The sequence below is a fragment of the Symphalangus syndactylus genome, chromosome 19 (genome assembly GCF_028878055.3).
Source record: "Symphalangus syndactylus isolate Jambi chromosome 19, NHGRI_mSymSyn1-v2.1_pri, whole genome shotgun sequence".
Lineage (NCBI taxonomy): Eukaryota > Metazoa > Chordata > Mammalia > Primates > Hylobatidae > Symphalangus > Symphalangus syndactylus.
This window is the reverse complement of record NC_072434.2, coordinates 40,578,177-40,599,135: the sequence shown is the minus strand read 5'-3', so window position 1 is coordinate 40,599,135 and position 20,959 is coordinate 40,578,177. Positions and strand designations below refer to the sequence as shown.

Sequence of the window (20,959 nt, the reverse complement as noted above, 5' to 3'; positions counted from 1 at the left end):
CAGTAACGAGAGGAGTTCATAGACTATGCTAGTTTTTCAGAGAGAATTTAAAGTCAGGAAATCTTTGAACACACATATGGTGTCACCTGTACTTTTCGGAGCCTTCTGCACCCACTTATCCATGCTTCTAACTGTCTTTCTTGCTGTGTTGTCTAGGGATCTGGGAAACAGAATGTTGGCACCGCTTGCCTGATTTCTCTGTTGATTTTTTTTCTGTGCATGTCAGAGAGGTCTGGAGGAAGTTAGCCCCCTGGGGAATGTGTGCTTACTGGCTATTCATAGTCAAACCCAGAATGGGAATTGACATTCATTGAAATCATGAATGTCATGAGGAAGCACACATAATGTAGAGACAAGTACCAGGAACCATAAATACACATTATTTTTGGCAGATTATGTTCCAATTATTATATTTTCCAGGGCTCAGACACCAAACTAAGTCTGGGTGTGGTGGTTTATGCCTGTAATCCCAGGGCTACGGGAGACCAAGGCGGGAGGATTGCTTGAGGCCAGGAGTTTGAGACCAACCTGAGCAGCATGCCAAGACCTCATCTGTACCAAAAAAATAAAAAATAAAAATAAATAGCTGGGCATGGTGGCGTGTGTCTGTATTCCCAGCTACAGGAGGTTGAGGTGGGAGGATTGTTTGAGCTAGGGAAGTAGAGGCTGCAGTGAGTCACGAGCATATCACCACACTCCAGCCTGGGTGACAGAGTGAGACCCTGTCTCCAAAAGAAAAAAAAAAAAAAAACTAATAATTCACATTCAAAACAAAATGATGCCTTTCTATGCCAGCTCCAGAACACTCCCTAATGTGCCATAGATGTTTAAGAAAGTCATTCCACACACTTCCTTTAAGGCATTCTCAGGCTTCCTAAGGCAAGCTAGCTTCTACCTCCCTTCTCTAAAGATGTGCCTAATGATCTAAAATGAGGTGGGCCCCTCTATGCTACCTCATACAGGTACTTGGGCAATAACAAGATTGTGGTTTCCAGAATAAATAATGGGCACTGCCACCATCGGAATCCATAGCATGCCGTATGAGTGCCAAACAGTTCAGGCTGGCATTTCTGTTAGTTTCAAATGATAAAATGCTAGGCTATAACAATGTTTAAAGATTATCTCTTCCAATTCCTTCAATACATTGTCCCAAGTCACCTGGGACACCTGTGAATGGCCTTCCTTCCCAAGCTCATCTCCTCCAAACATATCCTGCTCCTCTTTTCATCTATTCCGATAAACAGAGTGTTGTTACCACAGAGTTCAGCAATTCATTTCCCTATGTTTTTTCCATGTGTCTATTATTCCATGTTTCCACATAGATGGCAGCATTCCCCTTTGGCCTTCCCCTCCTTCTCTGGCATGTATTCTAACTGCTTGTCGACAGGTGCCAGGAAGTCTCAACCTTATGTAGTCTTTCAGACAGAAGGAGAATCTAGCTGACAGCATTGTCTCCTAATCTTCTCATAAGATGAAGTTTAGCCAGAAAGGAGAAGCATAAGTTTCAGAAGAGGAATCTGACCACGTGGAGGAGACCTTGCTGTATTTTCTAAGAAATCTTTGTGATTAACCAAATATGTTGGTTATGACACTTTCAGCTGCCTGAAACAGAAAACTCCCACTCACACAGCTTAAAAAATGCAAACAAATGTATTGTCTCACATACTTAAAGTCCAGAGATGGCTTGGGTTTCAGGAAAGATACAGTTCAGTGCTATTCAGTAATGTCATCAGGGACAGAGGTTATTTCTGTCCTTCCAGTCTGCTGTCCTCAGCATGGGTTCATTCAACAAGATGGCAGCCACTGGATATCAGCTGGCCACACACTTCCTGTTCATATCCAGTAGGAAAGAATGAATGGAAGTAACCTCTGCCCAAAGGCCCCTCCTTTAGTCTGATTGGGGCAAATTAAGTCATACATTCATCATTGGCCTAATAACAGTTGCCAGAAGGATGTCATGTGCTAACTGGTATAGATCAAGGCTTTTCAATAGCAGTAACACTGACATTTTGGACTGGATTATTCTTTGTTGCAGGGGCTGTTCTGTGTACTATAGAATGTTTAGCAGCATCCCTAGGCTTTATAGCCCCTCAGCACCACCTGTCATGAGAATTAAAAATGTCTCCTGACATTGCCAAATGTCCCCTGGAAAACAGAAAAAATCACCCCAGGGCTGAGAACCACTGGTATAGACTAATCAGGTTACTTATGGCCTCTGCACCTTAGTTTTCTAAGAAAGTCATCCTATCCATTTGTAAAATGGGACTCATAAAAGTAGCTCTCTCATATGACCATTATGAGAATTAAATGAGTAAGTTTATGTAAACATACAGAATATAGTAAGCAATACATAAATGATAACTATTACTTTCGTCCACTACTCAGTGTATGAAACATATGATGTGCTGAAATATTTTCTGAATAACAAATTAATTCAGTGGAAAAGTCACTTGGATCCATGTAACAGTGATGTAGTTCAGAAAAATGGTATTCTACAACGCTACTACTGCTGAACCTTTCTGAAGTTGGGATTATATTCTGAATTTATGAGGCATGCCATTTCTTCATTTGAGAATGTTACTGGAATATAAGGCCTTATTATATGTATAAGGGTAAAACCTGGTGCCATTTGGAATTTAAATGGCCACTATGAAATGAAAAGGGTGAGCTAGTGGGAATCAGGGACCTTAGATGGACTCGCTGGTTTATTCATCCAGAACGTAGACCAAGTCTGTTCAGCCTTGCATCCTGGAAGCCAAAACTGAGAGCATTTCCTTAGCTGAAGGCTGTAGAGTTGGAAGTGCAATCTGGAGTCCAGTGAATAAAGGTGCTGAGAGGAGTATCTTGATAACATAATTTAAAAGTGTATGCATTTTTCCACTTTGTTACTGTTGATAATAATGTTTCAATTTGAAGGGTGCACCCTATGGTTTTAAAAATCACTTTCACATGCCCCTTGGGAAGTTTTGTTGGATGAAAGGGAGAGTGAATATTTGCAAGTATATGGCAAACCAAACTCTCATATCTCTGAATTTACAAATAAATTTTAAAAGGTGGAATTCAGTTGGAGAATTGCCCATAGGGGCTACCTGACCAAACTCATGAGTGTTAAACCATTGAGTTTTTAGAGTTCATTTTTGCTATAGCAAAGCTTCTCCTATTCTAAATAATATCTCAAACCAGAGACTCTGAAGCAAATTTTTAAAAAAGAATTTGATATTTGGGCCTTTTTAAAGGATTAAACTATTCTTAATGGGCAAAATGAGAACTTTATTGGACTTAACCTTATTTTGTAATTTAGTACTTTGAAATAGCATATGGGGAAATACCATAATAATTTCTATGCTTGGGGCTTATGAAGGTCTTGCAGTAGCTCTGCTTACCAGAGCACTGAGGATTCACAGCTTCAGAGTAAAGACAAACAGCTCATTGTTGTTTCTACAGGGTCTTTCAGCCGTTTCCCAAATATTCTTTCCATTCCTGTAGCTTTCTACTTTTGCTTGGGGATTCCCTTTTCTTTGAATATTTGCCCTAACTTCTCCTTCAAGTTCAGGTCAATTTAACTTCTTCCAAAAAGACTTCCTGGATTCTCCAAAGAGTGATAGATTTTATTCCTCTACATGTATTATTTCATAATACCTATTACATTTATAACTGACCCTTCCCATGCCACCCCTCAGTACAAATTGTGATGGATTTGGGTGAATTCCAAATTGGATGAATAAACCAGCAAGTCCATCTAAGGTCCCTGATTCCCACTAACTCACCCTTCTCATTTCATAGTGGCCATTTAAATTCCAAATGGCACCAGGTTTTACCCTTATACATATAATACATACACATGCATATGCTAAATTGTAGCTTTTAGAAAATAGATACTATTTCTTACTCAGTGTTGCCCTCACCATAACATGTGCTCAGAATGCGGTAAAAGTTCAATGCATTTCTGAATTTTAGTAAAACCATCTTTTTTTTTTTTTTTGAGACACAGCCATACAGTATCTTTTAAATTATCATGTAGCCCTGCTCCATTCTATGGAGTAAGGGCTCCCATGACAGGTTTGTTTATTCATTCACAAATAAATTCAAAGCCAGGCATGTTGTTTCATACCTGTAGTCCCAGACCTTTGGGAGGCTGAGGCAGGAGGATCACTTGAAGCCAGGAGTTCAAGATTAACCTGGGCAACATAGCAAGACCTAGTCTCCACAAAAACTTAAAAAAAAAAAAATTCAGAAATCCTCCCTCTAAAGTAGGTACTATCCTGAATAGTGTGTCCTCTGTAACTATCAAGGCAGCTGCAACCACCTGCAGAGTGTGCCTACTATGTGCCAGGCTCTGTGTGAGTGACTCACTGTCAGCCTGAGCCTCTGGCCAAGGCTCAGCTTTCCAGAACTTCTTTCTTTTCAGGGAAATGTAACTCCCAGCATCTGGAGAAGCTAATTACTCCTTTGTTCATGTTTGCCCTTGCACCAAGACTTTTTTTTATTTTTTATTTTTAAGAACAGTCTGTTCATGTTTCCTTGGCTCAGATCTCTATGTTCCCATACCATTATGATGTAACTTAGAATTTATTTTACAGAACTGAACTGAATTCAATTTTGAAATTGTATAAGAGATCTACTCCACCCCTTTTCTTTCCATTAAAAAGCAAGAGGGATGTGTAGAAGCAATTTATTAAGGGTCCCTGCAGCTAGTCCCAGACCACTATTTCACCATTTCCTTATAGTTCACTGAGAAGGGAAGGGAGAACAGGAAAGGGGAGACCAGTTCCTTCCTTCCTGAATGATTGTTTGGCCAATCCACAGGAACGCCACACCTCAGCCATCCTACTCCTATCAGGGAAGCAGTACTCAGAGAGTCATCCCAGAGCCAGGGCTGGCTGTGTCAGGCTACGATGACAGTTCAGATTGAGAGGTGAAATTTGGCCAACAACAGGGAAGGTGTGATAGGAGGTGATAATTATTACAACATGACATTTTGAGAATAGTATCCAAGTCTGTTTAATATATCTTCAGCACCAACACAATGACTTGGCTTAGTAATAGCTCCAGAATGATTAAGTGAATAAATGCCATATTCTTGCTTTCTACAAACACTCTTTAAAAAGCATCTCCTTCATGTCTCTCTTCTGTATATCAGGAATCAGGAATTTGATGAGGCATGCAGCTAATCAATCTGGAAGCATTCTGCTAATTACAAAAGCCTAGGATGCTTGGGTGGAAAAAGCACAGGTTAGAGAGGGGAGAGTAGAAAAGGGTTTTTCCAGAGCCTTTTTTTTTTTTTTTTTTTTTTTTTTTTTTGATGGAGTCTCACTCTGTGACCAGGCTGGAGTGCAGTGGGGCAATCTTGGCTCACTGCAACCTCTGCCTCCCGGGTTCAAGCAATTCTCCTGCCTCAGCTTCCCGAGTATCTGGGATTACAGGCACACACCACACGCAGCTAATTTTTGTATTTTTAATAGAGATGGAGTTTCACCATGTTGGCCAGGATGGTCTTGATCTCTTCTCCTCATGATCCGCCACCTTGGCCTCCCAAAGTGCTGGGATTACAGGCATGAGCCACTGTGCCTGGCCTTTTCCTTTTTTTTCTTTTTGAGACAAGGTCTCACTGTCACCTAGGCTGGAGTGCAGTGGTGTGATCAAGGCTCACTGCAGACTTGACCTTCCAGACTCAAGTGATCCTCTCACCTCAGCCTGCCTAGTAGCTGGGATTACAGGCAAGCACTATCATGCTGGGCTAATTTTTTAATTTTTAGTAGAGACAGAGTCTCACCATGTTGCCCAGGCTGGTCTCAAACTCCTGCTCAAGCAACCCTCCCACCTTGGCTTTCCAAGATACTGGGATTACAGATGTGAGTCACCACGCCCAGCCCTCCAGAGCCTTTTCAAATAGGCTAGAGCCCACTTCCCTGTATGCTTAGTTTCAGGTTTCTATGTCATACTCCCAACATGTTGAAATCTGTGAGAACAAGGATCAACAGTATGTGACAATGGTTTAATGGGCTCTGCAGTTGTAAAACCCTGGATTCTAGTCCTGGTTCTCCACTGACAAAGAGGAAGTCACTTAACGACTTTGACTTTTAATCCATTATCCATAAAATGAAGGTGGTAATAATATCTGTCTCATGAGGTTGCTAGGAAGATTAATTTATATACAATGCACATAAAGTACTTGGCCCGGCCCCTGGGACAGAATAAGGTCTGAATAAATGAGAGCTGTTGTCATAATTAATTCAAGGCATAGCACGCGGCATTTCATGGACATTTTTCAATTGCTTGAGTAAAACAGACCCAGCTTGGAGAAAGCAGAACAAATCAGAATGAGACAGTCCATCAGGATTCCTTCCAAATTTGTGATCACATTGCAGCTCATCCCTTTGTTTTGGCTCAGTCATTTCTCCAATTGTGAGCAACTTAGGACTCTTCACAGTAGGGAGAATGGGCATATTCTCAGGGGCAAATTACGGTTTGAGGAAGCCTCCTGGAGGAATGGTTTTCAGGGGACTTAGGTCCTGGCTAAGTGCCTTACAGCATTTGAAGATTGTTGAGGAGCCATTCTCCACTCCCCCTAGTTTTATGAAGGTATAATTGACAAAACTGTATATACTTGCAGTGTACATTATGATGTCTTGATATAAGTATACATACTGAAATTATTAAAGAATTAACATAGCAATCATCTCACATATTTATCAATTTTTATGCTGAGAACACTTGAAATCTACTGTTAGCAATTTTCAAGGAGTCCATACGTTATTATTATAGTTACCATACTGTACAAGAGATCTCCAGAAGTTATTCATCCTATCTAACTGAAACTTTGTACCATTTGGCCAAGAGTTCCCCATTCCTGCCCCCAACCTCCCAGCCCCTGGTAACCACCATTCTAATCTCTTCTTCTATGAGTTCAAAAAAATATATATTTTTTTGAGATGAAGTCTCGGTGCAATCCCAGCTCACTGTAACCTCTGCTTCCCAGGTTCAAGCGATTCTCCTGCCTCAGCCACCTGAGTAGCTGAGATTACAGGCATGCACCACCACGTTTAGCTAATTTTTTGTATTTTTAGTAGAGATGGGGCTTTCACCATGTTGGCCAGGCTGGTCTCGACCTCCTAACCTCAAGTGATCCACCTGCCTCGGCCTCCCAAAGTGCTGGGATTACAGGCATGAGCCACCACATCCGGCCTGTGAGTTCAAATTTTTTAGAGTCCACATATGAGTGAAATTATGTGATATTAGTCTTTCTGTGCCTGTTACTTCTCTTAGCATAACATCCCCCAGGTTCATCCATGTTGTTGCAAATGACAGGATTTCATTTTTCAAGGCTGAATAGTATTCCATTGTGTATATATACTACATGTTATTTATCCATTCACCTGTTGATGGGCACTTAGGTTGCTTACACACCTTAGCTATTGTAGATAATGCTGCAAGAAACATGGGAGTGCAGATATCTCTTTGAGATCCAAATTCCATAGAGTTGTTTTTTTTTTTTTTTAACCTCAATTGAGAGCAAAGTAAGAGGAAATGGAGCCTAATGGCCCCTGAAGCACTTCTTGCTAGACAGGAAGAAATTCCTGGAAGTTATTTAGCCTCATCAGAGAGGGCAGTTAATATCCTTCTCAGAATAGAAAAGTATTGAACTTTATTGAGGTATAATATACAACAAAATGCACTCCTTTGTTAGATGGAGTTCAATTAGTTTTGACAAATGAATACACTCATGTAACTACTACTGCAATCAGGATTTAGCACATTTTCATCACCCGAAGAATTTCTTCTTGCCTGTCTACAGTCCACTTGGGCCCCAAGTGATTCTGTTATTTCACGTTAATTTTGCTTATTCTAGAATTTTATATGATGGAATCACACAATATGTACTCTCTCTTCTGTGTTTGGTGGTGTTTTGCTCACTCACATTGTTACATATACCCATCATTTGTTCATTTTTATTCGAGTATAATATTGTATATTATAGCTTTTTAAAATCTATTCACCTGTAGATGGACATTTTAGTTGTTTTTCAGGTTGTGGACATGATAAAGTTGCATGTGTGTGCAAGTCTTTGTGTGGATATATGTGTTCCTTTCTCTTGGGTAAATACCTAGCAGTGAAATTGCTGGGTGGTTAGGTAAGAAACTTTTAAGAAATTGGCAAACGGCTTTTAAAAATAGCTGTACCATTTTATGTTCCCACCAGCAGTGTGAGTTCCAGGTATTCTACATCTATATTAATCAAAGTTCTCCAAAGAAACAGAACCAATAGGAGATTCTGTGTATGTATATAATTTATTATGGGAATTGGCTCACACAATTACAGAGGGCAAGAAGTTGTCTGCAAGCTGGAGAATCGAGAAAGCCAGCAGTGAGTCAGGAGTACTCTTGTCCAAAGATAGGTGAAGATGGGTGTCCCAGTTTAAACAGAGAGTGTGAATTTGCCCTTATTTATTTTTTTTGCTCTGTTTGAGTCCTCAATGGATGGAACAATGCCTGCCCACATTGAAGAGTGATTTTCTTTACTTTCTACCAATTCAAATGTTAATGTCTTCTGGAAATGTCCTCACAGACATACCAGAAAAAGTTACACCAGCTATCTTGGCATCCCTTAGCCCAGTCAAGTTAACCCATAAAATTAACCATCACAACATTCTCACCAACAGTTGATATTTGCAGTAGGCAAAATAATAGCTCCCAAAGGATATCCATGTTGTAATCCCCAAAACCTGTAAATATGTCACCTTACATGGCAAAAGGGACTTTGTAGATGTGATTGAGAATCTTTTTTTCTTTTTTTTTTTTTTTAGTATTTTTTTGAGAGAGAACGCTTCTGTGTTGTCCAGGCTGAAGTCCAGTGGTGCAATCATGGCTCACTGCAGCCTCAAACTCCGAGCTCAAGCGATCCTCCCACTGGGACTACAGGTATGCACTGTCACGCCCAGCTATTTATTTTATTTTATTTTTTGTAGAGAGAGGGTCTTGCTGTGTTACCCAGGCTACTCTTGAACTCCTGAGCTCAAGTGATCCTCCCACCTTGGCCTCCCAAAGTGTTGAGACTATAGGTGTGAGCCATCGTGCCCAGCCTGGTTAAGGATCTTGAGATGAAGAGATTATCCAGGTGAGCCAATATAATCATAAAGGTCCTTAAAAGATGGAAGGTGGAGGCAGAAGTGTTAGAGGAGATGTGAGGATGAAAACAGGTCAGTGTGATATGGTCATCTGCTAAGGAATGAGGACAGCCACTAAAAAATAAAAAAGTCAAAGAATAGGTTTTCTCTTAAAGCTTCCAGAAGGAATGCAGCTCGGCAGACAGCTTGATTTTAGCCCTGTAAGCCCCATTTCAGATGTCTCACCTCAAGAACCGTAAGACAATAAGTTTGTGTTGTTGTAAGTATGTGGTAATTTATTATAGCAGCAATAGGAAACTAATACATTTTGTTGGTCTTTTTAATTTTAGTAATTCAATGAATATGTATTGTATCTCAGAATGGTTTTAATTTAGAGGAGTGGGGTGGAGCCAAGATGGCCGAATAGGAACAGCTCCGGTCTCCAGCTCCCAGCCCCAGCGACACAGAAGACGGGTGATTTCTGCATTTCTGCTTGAGGTACCGCTTTCATCTCACTAGGGAGTGCCTAACAGTGGGTTCAGGACAGTCGGTGAAGCGCACTGTGCGCGAGCCGAAGCAGGGCGAGGCATTGCCTCACTCGGGAAGCGCAAGGGGTCAGGGAGTTCCCTTTCCTAGTCAAAGAAAGGCGAAACAGACGGCACCTGGAATATCGGGTCAGTCCCGTCCTAATACTGCGCTTTTCCAACGGGCCTGGAAAACGGCACACTAGGAGATTGTGTCCCGCACCTGGCTCGGAGGGTCCTATGCCCACAGAGTCTTGCTGATTGCTAGCACAGCAGTCTGAGATCACGCTGCAAGGCGGCAACGAGGCTGGGGGAGGGGCGCCCGCCATTGCCCAGGCTTGCTTAGGTAAACAAAGCAGCCAGGAAGCTCGAACTGGGTGGAGCCCACCACAGCTCAAGGAGGCCTGCCTGCCTCTGTAGGCTCCACCTCTGGGGGCAGGGCACAGACAACCAAAAACTCAGCGAGAACCTCCACAGCCTTAAATGTCCCTGTCTGACTGACAGCTTTGAAGAGAGTAGTGGTTCTCCCAGCACACAGCTGGAGATCTGAGAACGGACAGACTGCCTCCTAAAGTGGGTCCCTCACCCCTGAGCAGCCTAACTGGGAGGCACCCCCCCAGTAGGGACAGACTGACACCTCATTCAACCGGGTACTCCTCTGAGACAAAACTTTCAGAGGAACTATCAGACAGCTGAATTTGTGGTCTCACGAAAATCCGCTGTTCTGCAGCCACCGGTGCTGACACCCAGCCAAACAGGGTCTGGAGTGGACCTCTAGTAAACTCCAACAGACCTGCAGCTGAGGGTCTTGTCTGGTAGAAGGAAAATTAACAAACAGAAAGGACATCCACACCAAAAACCCATCTGTACATCACCATCATTGAAGACAAAAAGTAGACAAAACCACAAAGATGGGGAAAAAACAGACCAAAAAAACTGGAAACTCTAAAAAACAGAGCACCTCTCCTCCTCCAAAGGAACGCAGTTCCTCACCAGCAACGGAACAAAGCTGGATGGAGGATGACTTTGATGAGTTGAGAGAAGAAGGCTTCAGATGATCAAACTACTCTGAGCTACGAGAGGAAATTCAAAACAATAGCAAAGAAGTTAAAAACTTTGAAAAAAAATTAGAAGAATGGATAACTAGAATAACCAATGGAGAGAAGGGCTTCAAGGAGATGATGGAGCTGAAAGCCAAGTTTCGAGAACTACGCGAAGAATGCAGAAGCCTCAGTAGCAGATGCGATCAACTGGAAGAAAGGGTATCGCTGATAGAAGATGAAATGAATGAAATGAAGAGAGAAGGGAAGTTTAGAGAAAAAAGAATAAAAAGAAATGAACAAAGCCTCCAAGAAATTTGGGACTATGTGAAAAGACCAAACCTACGTCTGATTGGTGTACCTGAAAATGATGGGGAGAATGGAACCAAGTTGGAAAACACTCTGCAAGATATTATCCAGGAGAACTTCCCCAATCTAGCAAGGCAGGCCAGCATTCAGATTCAGGAAATACAGAGAACGCCACAAAGATACTCCTCGAGAAGGGCAACTCCAAGACACATAATTGTCAGATTCACCAAAGTGGAAATGAAGGAAAAAATGTTAAGGGCAGCCAGAGAGAAAGGTCGGGTTACCCACAAAGGGAAGCCCATCAGACTAACAGCTGATCTCTCAGCAGAAACTCTACAAGCCAGAAGAGAGTGGGGGCCGATATTCAACATTCTTAAAGAAAAGAATTTTCAACCCAGAATTTCCTATCCCGCCAAACTAAGCTTCATAAGTGAAGGAGAAATAAAATACTTTACAGACAAGCAAACGCTGAGTGATTTTGTCACCACCAGGCCTGCCCTAAAAGAGCTCCTGAAGGAAGCACTAAACATGGAAAGGAACAACCGGTACCAGCCCCTGCAAAAACATGCCAAATTGTAAAGACCATCGAGGCTAGGAAGAAACTATAGCAACTAACGAGCAAAATAACCAACTAACATCATAATGACAGGATCAGATTCACACATAACAATATTCACGTTAAATGTAAATGGGCTAAATGCTCCAATCAAAAGACACAGACTGGCAAACTGGATAAGGAGTCAGGACCCATCAGTGTGCTGTATTCAGGAAACCCATCTCACGTGCAGAGACACACATAGACTCAAAATAAAGGGATGGAGGAAGATCTATCAAGCAACTGGAAAACAAAAAAAGGCAGGGGTTGCAATCCTAGTCTCTGATAAAATAGACTTTAAACCAACAAAGATCAAAAGAGACAAAGAAGGCCATTACATAATGGTAAAGGGATCAATTCAACAAGAAGAGCTAACTATCCTAAATATATATGCACCCAACACAGGAGCACCCAGATTCATAAAGCAAGTCCTCAGTGACCTACAAAGGGACTTAAACTCCCACACAATAATAATGGGAGATTTTAACACCCCACTGTCAGCATTAGACAGATCAACGAGACAGAAAGTTAACAAGGATATCCAGGAATTGAACTCAGCTCTACATAAAGTGGACCTAATAGACATCTACAGAACTCTCCACCCCAAATCAACAGAATATACATTTTTTTCAGCACCACACCACACCTATTCCAAAATTGACCACATAGTTGGAAGTAAAGCTCTTCTCAGCAAATGTAAAAGAACAGAGATTATAACAAACTGTCTCTCAGACCACAGTGCAATCAAACTAGAACTCAGGATTAAGAAACTCACTCAAAACCGCTCAACTACATGGAAACTGAACAACCTGCTCCTGAATGACTATTGGGTACATAATGAAATGAAGGCAGAAATAAAGATGTTCTTTGAAACCAACGAGAACAAAGACACAACATACCAGAATCTCTGGGACACGTTCAAAGCAGTGTGTAGAGGAAAATTTATAGCACTAAATGCCCACAAGAGGAAGCAGGAAAGATCCAAAATTGACACCCTAACATCACAATTAAAAGAACTAGAAAAGCAAGAGCAAACACATTCAAAAGCTAGCAGAAGGCTAGAAATAACTAAAATCAGAGCAGAACTGAAGGAAATAGAGACACAAAAAACCCTTCAAAAAATTAATGAATCCAGGAGCTGGTTTTTTGAAAAGATCAACAAAATTGATGGACCGCTAGCAAGACTAATAAAGAAGAAAAGAGAGAAGAATCAAATAGATGCAATAAAAAACGAAAAAGGGGATATCACCACCGATCCCACAGAAATACAATCTACCATCAGAGAATACTACAAACACCTCTATGCAAATAAACTAGAAAATCTAGAAGAAATGGATAAATTCCTCAACAATACACCCTCCCAAGACTAAACCAGGAAGAAGTTGAATCTCTGAATAGACCGATAACAGGTTCTGAAATTGTGGCAATAATCAATAGCTTACCAACCAAAAAGAGTCCAGGACCTGATGGATTCACAGCCGAATTCTACCAGAGGTACAAGGAGGAACTGGTACCATTCCTTCTGAAACTATTCCAATCGATAGAAAAAGAGGGAATCCTCCCTAACACATTTTACGAAGCCAGCATCGTCCTGATACCAAAACCTGGCAGAGACATAACCAAAAAAGAGAATTTCAGACCAATATCCTTGATGAACATTGATGCAAAAATCCTCAATAAAATACTGGCAAACCGAATCCAGCAGCACATCAAAAAGCTTATCCACCATGATCAAGTGGGCTTCATCCCTGGGATGCAAGGCTGGTTCAACATATGCAAATCAATAAATGTAATCCAGCATATAAACAGAACCAAAGACAAAAACCACATGATTATCTCAATAGATGCAGAAAAGGCCTTTGACAAAATTCAACAACCCTTCATGCTAAAAACTCTCAATAAATTAGGTATCGATGGGATGTATCTCAAAATAATAAGAGCTATCTACAACAAACCCACAGCCAATATCATACTGAATGGGCAAAAACTGGAAGCATTCCCTCTGAAAACTGGCACAAGACAGGGATGCCCTCTCTCACCGCTCCTATTCAACATAGTGCTGGAAGTTCTGGCCAGAGCAATCAGGCAGGAGAAGGAAATAAAGGGTATTCAATTAGGAAAAGAGGAAGTCAAATTGTCCCTGTTTGCAGATGACATGATTGTATATCTAGAAAACCCCATTGTCTCAGCCCAAAATCTCCTTAAGCTGATTAGCAACTTCAGCAAAGTCTCAGGATACAAAATTAATGTACAAAAATCACAAGCATTCTTGTACACCAATAACAGACAAACAGAGAGCCAAATCATGAGTGAACTCCCATTCACAATTGCTTCAAAGAGAATAAAATACCTAGGAATCCAACTTACAAGGGATGTGAAGGACCTCTTCAAGGAGAACTACAAACCACTGCTCAATGAAATAAAAGAGGATACAAACAAATGGAAGAACATTCCATGCTCATGGGTTGGAAGAATCAATATCGTGAAAATGGCCATACTGCCCAAGGTAATTTATAGATTCAATGCCATCCCCATCAAGCTACCAATGACTTTCTTCACAGAATTGGAAAAAACTACTTTAAAGTTCATATGGAACCAAAAAAGAGCCCGCATCGCCAAGTCAATCCTAAGCCAAAAGAACAAAGCTGGAGGCATCACGCTACCTGACTTTAAACTATACTACAAGGCTACAGTAACCAAAACAGCATGGTACTGGTACCACAACAGAGACATAGATCCATGGAACAGAACAGAGCCCTCAGAAATGATGCCGCATAGCTACAACTATCTGATCTTTGACAAACCTGACAAAAACAAGAAATGGGGAAAGGATTCCCTATTTAATAAATGGTGCTGGGAAAACTGGCTAGCCATATGTAGAAAGCTGCAACTGGATCCCTTCCTTACACCTTATACAAAAATTAATTCAAGATGGATTAAAGACTTATATGTTAGACCTAAAACCATTAAAATCCTACAAGAAAACCTAGGCAATACCATTCAGGACATAGGCGTGGGCAAGGACTTCATGTCTAAAACACCAAAAGCAATGGCAACAAAAGCCAAAATCAACAAATGGGATCTCATTAAACTAAAGAGCTTCTGCACAGCAAAAAAAACTATCATCAGAGTGAACAGGCAACCTACACAATGGGAGAAAATTTTTGCAACCTACTCATCTGACAAAGGGCTAATATCCAGAATCTACAATGAACTCAAACAAATTTACAAGAAAAAAACAAACAACCCCATCAAAAAGTGGGCAGAGGACATGAACAGACACTTCTCAAAAGAAGACATTTATGCAGCCAAAAAACACATGAAGAAATGCTCCTCATCACTGGCCATCAGAGAAATGCAAATCAAAACCACAGTGAGATACCATCTCACACCAGTTAGAATGGCCATCATTAAAAAATCAGGAAACAACAGGTGCTGGAGAGGATGTGGAGAAATAGGAACACTTTTACACTGTTGGTGGGACTGTAAACTAGTTCAACCATTGTGGAAGTCAGTGTGGCGATTCCTCAGGGATCTCGAACTAGAAATACCATTTGACCCAGCCATCCCATTACTGGGTATATACCCAAAGGACTATAAATCATGCTGCTATAAAGACACATGCACACGTATGTTTATTGCGGCACTATTCACAATAGCAAAGAGTTGGAACCAACCCAAATGTCCAACAACGATAGACTGGATTAAGAAAATGTGGCACATATACACCATGGAATACTATGCAGCCATAAAAAATGATGAGTTCATGTCCTTTGTAGGGACATGGATGAAACTGGAAAACATCATTCTCAGTAAACTATCGCAAGGACAAAAAACCAAACACCGCATGTTCTCACTCATAGGTGGGAATTGAACAATGAGAACTCATGGACACAGGAAGGGGAACATCACGCTCCGGGGACTGTTGTGGGGTGGGGGGAGGGGGGAGGGACAGCATTAGGAGATACACCTAATGCTAAATGATGAGTTAATGGGTGCAGGAAATCAACATGGCACATGGATACATATGTAACAAACCTGCACATTGTGCACATGTACCCTAAAACCCTAAAGTATAATAAAAAAAAAAAATAATAAATAAATAAATAAATAAATAAAAAAAGAATGGTTTTAATTTCTGTGTATCTATCTAATGATGTCAAGCATCTTTTAGGAGCCCTTCATATATTTCCTGTAAAATGTCTGCTCAAGTCTTTTGTCCATTTTAATTGGATTGTCTTATGATTTAGTTGCAAGAGTTCTTCATATGTCTTGGATACAAATCCTTTGTTAATATATGAATTGGTACTATTTTCTTCCAGTATTTGGCTTACTTTTTTATTTTCTTAATGATGTCTTTCAAAGGGAAGAAATTTTTAATTTTGATGAAATCCAGTGTATCGATTTTTAACTTTTTATGCTTTGTGCTTTTTGAGTCTAATAAATTTTTGACTATCCTCAAATGGCAGGAATTTGGATGTAAGTTCTTTTCTAAAAGTTCTACAATTTCAACTTTAAAATTTACTTCCTTGAACTTTCTAACGTGAGTTGAGATGCTTTGTACGAAGCCAGAGGCTTTGTTTCAGAGAATCTTTTCAGGCAGTCTTACAACTGCATTAACACCATCTCTGCGTGATAGACACGAAAGCAATCACTTCAGCACTTTGGGAGGCCGAGGCAGGCAGATCACCTGAGGTCAGGAGTTTGAGACCAGTCTGGCCAACATGGTGAAACCCCGTCTCTACCAAAAATAGAAAAATTAGCTGGGCACGGTAGTGTGCGTCTACAATCCAAGCTACTTGGGAGGCTGAGGCAGGAGAATCGCTTGAGCCCAGGAGGTGGAGGTTGCAGTAAGCCGAGATCACACCACTGCACTCCAGCCTGAGCGACAGAGCAAGATTCCGTGTCAAAAAAAAAAAAAAGAAAACTATGAAAATATGCTTTTTTGCCCATTACTCTGACTACTGAAACATAAACTAGCATTTACTGCATTGTGATGCTCTGCCAGACAAACTTTCCTCATCTATAAAACTCAGTTCATTTCATAGATGAGAAAGCTGAGATTCATGGAGTTTAACTACCTGCTGTAGATTATACAAGTACAATCAGTCCAGAATTTAAGTTCCTGTCTCATGGATATACTTTGAACTTTCTCATCTGATGGTATGACTTCTTGCTCTTGAAATATATTACCCTTTGTTTCTATGAAAAATGTTATTTCTCTAAAGTCAAAATGCATTAACCATATTAAATAGGGGCTCTTTCTTCTCAAGCGCCTGTCAGATTATGAAGGGAACAATCCAATGTTCCTCTTTTCTTTCCTTAGGGGCAGAGGTTTTTGGCACCGTTTGTATCTCCAGTGTCCTGATTCACTTCTGTGAAGAGGAAAGGCAATTGATGGATCAATGCTTGGAGCATTTTGCTAAGAATGCAAAGAATCACTTCTTTGGAAGTGATTAGCCTCTGACATTCTAAAAATGGATGAGCAGAGGGATTAGCCTTTATGCAGTTGGGACCCTGAAAAGCAAGTATTAGATTGGTGCAAAAGTAATTGTTTTACCATTAATTTCAATGGCAAAACTGCAAATGCTTTTGCACCAACCTATATATACATGAGCATATATAGACATTGAGGAATGTATATCACTACACAGAGCCACCAACAGCCATGTTTATTGGAGGAAGGATTGCCGAGGATCTTTTCTGTGTCCTCTTGGGAGATACAGGAGTATAGAAATAGGCCCCTACATGGCGAACACACTTACCAGGTGGCATTCTGACCCTCTCACTGCCCTACTGTGGCTTTCAGGATAATTTATTAATTCTCAGTGCCTCAATTTTCTATTTTAGTAACAGAAGCAGTATTGTTTATTTGCTAAACTGACTCCCTATTTACTAGCCCCGTGATTTTGAACAATTTGCTTTATTTCTCTGTGTCTCATTTTCTCATCTGTAAAATGTAGCTGCCATGACACTGGTCCAACATGGTTATGATAAGGATTTAATGAACTAAGATGGGTAAAGCTCATGAATGCTACCTGCTATATAGCAAGGGCTCAATAAATATCTTTAGTTATAGGACAATCGTACATACATACATACATATATATATACACATATATACATATGTGTGTGTGTGTGTACCTATATATTTTTCTCAAATGGGACAGAACTGCTTGGTTGTCCTTTTCCATGTAACAAACATAGTAACATAAATAAAGTGATAGTTGGGGAAAAAAAATCTTAACAATAGTCCCATAAAGTACTGAGAAACAGAGAAGTTAAATATACTGCCCATGTTTATAGAATTCGGAATGATTACACAGATTACACAATACTTCTTTATTTTCCTGTCCAGATCTGATAGCTTTAGGTGAAGTGGGGAGAAGGAGTCATAACTGGCAGGTATGGGAGGCTAATATCTCTAGCTGCTTTGCCTTAAACACATGATTTATTCTACCCAGCAGTGGCTGAGCTGAGCCTTGAAAACAAGTTTGCCTGGTTATACACATGCTCACTCTGCTGCTCAGCCTTCTTAGTGCCACATACAGTCAGGAAACCTCCCTCAACAGTGAGATGTTTGTGGGTTTGCTGGTTGCAGCACTGGAAAGGAGAGTGTGGTGACAAAATGAGCTAAGGTGAGAGCAGGGTGTTTCAAAAGCAAATACTGCCTTCTTTACAAGCTTGCCAACTCTCAGAGGAAAGACTGTGATTCTGTCTTTGTGGACCATGGAAGTTCCCTGCACCTTTGTCTATTACAGGACTGTCTTGTCTTATTTATCTGAATGCCCCTAGTGCCCAGCCCAGAGCCTGGTGAATGGTCAGTGTTCCATAACTGTTGAATGGCACTGGATACCAACCATTTTAGCCCTGGAAAGAGCTTGAGTGATCTAAGTTGGAGGGAAGCTCAGAAATAATAACACCTGAACTCCTGCTGGATACAGGAATCTCCTTGCATTATAAATCAAAGAGTGTAGTGGTTTAGAGCATAGGATCTGGAAACAGACTTTCCTGGGTTTACTCAGCTCCATCATCCCAAATCCTGTAAATATGGGCAGTTTATTTAACTTCTCTGTGCCTCAATACTTTATAGGGATATCGTAAGATTTTTTTCCCAACTATTACTTTATTTATATTACTATGCTTGTTACAAAGAAAAAGACAACAAAGCAGTTCTGCCCCATTTCACAAAAAGTTTCCAATCAACACCAATTACATGGTGATAAATAACTGGAATGGTGACACCTTTGGGTCAAGACTGGCAAGGAAAATGCTATGGTTCATCTCCAACAAGAATATGGCACATTGGCCAGCACAGGTCACGCCAAAACTGAGTCCTTAGTGCTTGGCCCAGATTTGGATCTCTTCTCTGAAGGTAGCAAATCAGGTAAAATAAGTGGGTTTTAAAAAAATAAGTTTAAAATGAAGCTCAAGTTAAAAACCCATGCTCTTGACATATTTCCTTTTAAATTTTATATAAAATACACTTTTCCACTCTAATAGCCCAGATTTTTTCTTTACACAGCCCATCACATAGTTGCAGACAGACTCTTCTGCCTTAAGATGTAAACATAGGGAAAAATTAATGACATCTGCATAATATTCTTTCCACACTCTGCTATTACATGGAAAATAACAAAATTTTTTTTAAAAAAAGAAAGGTTCCATCTTAGATTCTCACAACCTCTTGTTTGTGAACCTGACTCTGATACTAAGTTGGCAGTGTGTGTAAGCAGATTTTTGTTTTCAGTGAAGGAAACCTGGAAAAAGATGGATTGAGCTCATTTTCTTCCAAGAGTTATTGAATGGTACATGCTCCTCAAAGCCCTCATTCTCTCCAACTAGAGCACATTTCAGAATCACACAGCCTTCCTTATAACGTTGGCTCTTCAGTGGCAAACACAGATCCATCCCAGTTGGCTGTTGCAGTTTTTGTAGCTCACATCTTGAACCATGTGGCAGCCAGTGAGCATGGTCCGATCTTGAACTTCACCATACTGTAGGTTAACTACTTTGTGACAAAGAAACGCCCTGCTAGTGGTGCCTGTGCACCTAGTAGAGATGAGTTGAGTTCTGAGCCATTGGACAGGATTATATCACAGTTTGCACGAGAAAACAAATGGGTACTGCCAATATAATCAAAGAAAATTCTGCCATTTTTAGAGCTGAAGTTTTAAAAACCTGCATAGCTGAGTAGAATAAAGGGGTTGCAAGAGCACACCAACCCTCCCAACAGCAAGTGAAAGGTAGGACGCAACCCACAGTGGGCGTAACTGGGCTGGCCTGGGCTTCCCCTGATGCTGGGTTGTGATACTGTAAGATTTTAATAAGATATTTAGCTCATTTAAAACAATGCCTGGTACATAGGAAGTGCTCAATAAATGCTGACCTCCTCTCCTCCTCCTCTTTCTTCTTCCTCTTCCTCCTCCTCTTTTTCTTCCTTCTCTTTTCTCCTCCTCATCACTCCCTTCCTCTTCTTCTTCATCTGGCTTCTTCTTGGAAATCCTCAGTGGCAGAGATACACTGAGGCAAACCTACCTTCTCTTAATTTCCATTAATTGATCTCCAACCTGTCTTCTCATGAAGGCTTTCAGACAGCCAAAGATAGCTATTAGTACGTCCAGAACCTTCTGTAAAGTCACACATCTACACTTCTCTCTAATCATGTTTTCTCATTCCATGTGATATCCAGATTTTTTTCCGTTTGTTTAAAGCCTTTCCGTTGCTCATCGGTGATGCCTTAGTGGCACACAATCCTAATGCGGTTAGTTCAGGAAGAAGGAAGTGTGGGCTTTCTTCTTTTCCAACATAGGCATGATTCCAACTCAGACATTGTTTCTTGGATCTCTTTGAAGAGGTAGAGGTTATGAACACGGTGTCTACCTAGCTGTTATCACTCATTATACCCACCCACTCCCCACCCGCCCCGGACACACATGCACATTCACCCTGCATCTCTGCTCTTTTTACTAGGGTTGAGATGTGAGCTTCTGTATGACATAACTCCTCCTTCCCCCATGATGGCTGCTGTGACACTCTGAGAGGGGACCAAATGGGTGCTGGCTATTCTGTGTTTCTTTTAGTGCCACCAAAAACATCTTCAATACTTGAAGCAGAGTAACAGCTGTGAACCAGCAGAGTGATCCAGAAATCCCCCAAGTCCTACATAGCAGCGAGTGATCCCAGGGAGATCACTGGCTTGACTTACCAGGAGGGCTCCGTGGCAGAGAGTGAGTGATGCCCATTCTGAACCTGCAGTTTTAAGTCTCTGTTCCCCTGGTGATTGGGTACTTGATGTTTACAACTTCTCTCCTGAGCTGCGCCATTCCTCCCATCTTGCCTCCCTGTTATGCTCCACCCATTGCTGATTCCTGCTTGTCTTGCCAAC

At 40.9% G+C, this 20,959-nt stretch overlaps 1 pseudogene; it reads right to left on the bottom strand.

Moving 5' to 3' along the window:
• Nucleotides 1-19,317: 19,317 nt before the first annotated feature.
• Nucleotides 19,318-20,237, bottom strand: LOC129458251 (protein yippee-like 5; annotated as a pseudogene).
• Between the last annotated feature and the right edge of the window lie 722 nt (nt 20,238-20,959).